This window comes from Thermobia domestica, chromosome 1 (assembly GCF_964235325.1).
Source record: "Thermobia domestica chromosome 1, izTheDome1.hap1.1, whole genome shotgun sequence".
In the NCBI taxonomy this organism is placed as follows: Eukaryota; Metazoa; Arthropoda; class Insecta; order Zygentoma; family Lepismatidae; genus Thermobia; species Thermobia domestica.
Window position 1 is genome coordinate 281,227,209 of NC_137454.1, and position 3,734 is coordinate 281,230,942.

The window sequence follows — 3,734 nt, forward strand, 5'->3', positions numbered from 1 at the left end:
TGAATACCGGAAGCAACTGCTGTACAGTATATAGATGCAGCGGCCAGTCTCCTTCTCGGTCAGCTCTTATAAGGCTTCTCAGCAGAAATACTAGATGTAGAAACTGCTCAAGGTAGCGGCACTGCTCTGAAATTGAACAGAGTTTCTCTGAAAAGTTCTGCAAAGCCTTCGATATTTCTTCTGAATTACTGACCAACTCCATGAACTGATAGGAAGCACGTTCAGCTTGCCTTTCTTTCATAATAGTCATAGTGTCAACGAACTGCTGGATGACAGACGTATAACATTCACCTTCTTCTTCGAGGAAAACCTTCCACTTTAGCATAAACACAACATCTGCAATCATAAACATGCCTCTCACTGCCCTAACATAGTTAATTCCCTTTAGAATACTCTCCGTCACTTTGGGCCCAAAAAACAGAACTTTCTATGAAAAGGGACTCCAAACCACTACCACAAATGTACTTTCCTATGCAGGCCAGAAGTACTTTTGTCATTTGGAATGATCCTAGCATGAGGACAATGTTCGGAAATTCATTGCTCGTAAGTTGAATTTCGGCAGCAATGTGATACACCCCTTCGTCACATACTACGGGCTTTGAAGACTGGTTTAAGTGTACAAGTAGGCTCTTGAAGTTTTTCATTGCTGTGTATACACTGTCATATTCCGTTACTGGATACGGCAGTACTGGAAGAAAGCCAACTTGTTTCTTGGGAACATTTGAATCCGTTATCATGGCATTCACAGCACCCCACGTAAGAGCGGATTCTTTAGTTTCTAGCTCGTACGCAGTGTACATTATGTCTAGGGTTAACTCCTTCTGACGCAGATTACTGATGTCTAAATCAAACAATTCAGGAGAAATTGTCAGTGTGTTTTGAATGGATATAGGTTGTACCTTCCTTTGGTATTTCTTCAATTCCTGAGATGGAAGCAAGGATCGAAGATGACTGGAGGTCTTGCTAATACCGACTTCCGACAATTTCGGTTTCGATGGCACTTTTGTTGGCACCTCCTGGAAAAGCACCATGACTGTATCGTGGCTCCCATGGATTCCTGACAGAGTAGCTTCTTCATGGTCAAAATTATCCATAGCTCCTACCGTGAAACTATCACCCTGAAAGTGGCTTGGAAGAGACAAGGTGGAGGAACAGGTCTTAAGTGTATATTGTGCAAGGTTACTTCGTGCTTGCATGATTTCTTTATAGCCAACTTGACACACCTAATTTGTTCATAGTTGAGATCAGTTGCCTGCTTTTGCATTTCTCATGAATTGAATGTGCCACCATCAAATGCATGCGGGTTACTTTCCTACCACGATGTACATTATGGAATAAAATTTGGAATATTGACTTCAATACATTCTGCAAATTTAGATTATGTGGGTCTGGAAATTCTTCAAGATCATTTTCACTGTTATCATCAGTGATATGTAAACCTTGACTTGAGTCCGCAGATATGATGTTCAGCTCATACTTGACCAAACTCTATAATAAGCGTATAGAACTTGGGATATTCCCGAAAAGTTGGAAAAAGTGCAAAATTAATCATTCTTAAAAAAAATGAACCGGCGCAATTAACACGCCGAAAGCATCGTCCAATATGCTTATTGAACAAATACGGAAAGTATTTAAGAAAATGATCGCCAACCGAATAAACATCAAAAGAAAGGGCATAGAAAACTGCAAACTTCAATTCGTGTTTAGGAAGAATAAAGGAACTACGGAGGCCATTAATTCCTTAATGAGCTAAGTTGAGTTAACACACGACATTGGTGATTAATATTCAGCAATTATTTTCATAGACATAACTGGACTATTTGATAAATTATGGTGGCTGAAAATGTTCTTCAAATTGAATAAATTAAATGCAAATCCGGAAATACGTAGAATCATTAAAAGTTACTACACAGATAGGCAAATCGTTTATAATGAACACCAACTTGAAATAAATATCCTCATTACGAAAGAATGCTCACAAGCTTCGGTTCTTGGACCACTTTTGTGCAATATAATACTTCAACCAGGATTGGAACAAATATGTGGTATAAATGAGACTACTGGTGTTGTAGTATATGCCGATGACTTGGCTATATTTATTAATGTTAACACAAGACCAAAACTTGAAGAAAGAGCGAATCAAGCACTACAAGTCTTTTTGGGCAAATCAGCTAAACTGCAAATATCAACCAATAAAACTAAACATGTTGGTTAAAGGAAAACGAGAGAGAAATCCAATTATTAAAACAGATTCTAATTCAATAAGTATAGTAGGAACGTACAAATACGTGGGTGTGTGCCGTGATGATCACCTAAATTTTGAGTACCATATCATGAAACAGAAAGATAAAATTATAGGCCTAGCTAACATTTTTTTATGTCATCGAAAAGGAATATGAGCAGTCACTTAAGCATTGTTTGCATGGGGCCATAGAACCTGTGAAAACATCAAGGCACGTATAAAGATTGACAGTGCTCAAAGGACAATCCTTCTTAGAATTTCTGGCGCTATGTCTATCACATCTGTAGAAGCGCTACAAGTTATAATGAGTATCGAGCAACTCCATCTGTCAATATTAAGAATGGCTGGTAAGTACTGAATTCAGAAAAATAAATTAGAGAAAACAGAACAGATCTTCCAAAGAAGAATTTTATCCTTGGACGACATCGAATCCAGTATTTTATCTAAATGACAAGAAAATTGGAATATATGCAACAAAGCAAGAGATTGTTTGAAATTTTTCCTAATATAAAACAAACACTAGAATTAGAATATCTAGAGAGTAACAAATATGTTACACAATTCTTAAGTGGTCACGGCCAGTTACACTCTACTTTTTACAGAACTGGACTACTAAACTGTAAGATTTATGAATTGGCAACATACAAACACCTGACCACCTGGTGTCTGAATGTGAAAATATACAATTGTCAGAAAATGACCAAACAATGAGAATTAACTTACAACAAATTAAGGATCGGCACAGAATTTTAAACATAATCCACAATGAAGACTACAGGTGCAAATATAATACATTGTGTACCAGAATTTTGGAAACCAATAGGGTACAAATTGGACTAGAGTTGACCAGACGATGTTAGAACAATTAGTTATATCTTACCAGAATCATGCTTCACGCTTCATTCTATCAAGAAACATATTCAACAGAAAAAAAATCAGCAAACTATTCAATTCTAATATTGAAGATAAGTACCATTAGTGTAATGTGTATGAGTGTTGTGTTACTGTCTTGTGATGTGTTAATGAAGTTAAGAAAAAGTAAATTGGAATAAATAACGATACTTCAGTCTGGTGCAGGACTGCAGAGTGAGTGATGCTGTAGACTTTTACCTAAAATTATTAATAAATTTAAATTAAATAAACCATATATTGATACGTTTGAGTAATGATTAAGTGTTTGTGGAGGACCACAAGAAATGTCTCACAGGAGAAAACCATTTAGTGAGTTCTATTTTGAAATTACTTTTAGTGTTATTCTGAAAGGGAGAGAAACCTAGCGTGTGAAATTCACATAGGAGAAACCTAAATATTTTTAAGTTATTAATATTTTAATAATTAATAGTAGCAATCGAGTACAGATGGTGAGAAACCACGTAGTTTCAAGGTAGAATATATAGTAATTATTTTATTGAATTAATTAGCGTTGTATTTTATTGATATTGTTCTTATGCGTGTGTTGTATGTGTTTTGTGTATTTCTATATCATTGTGTG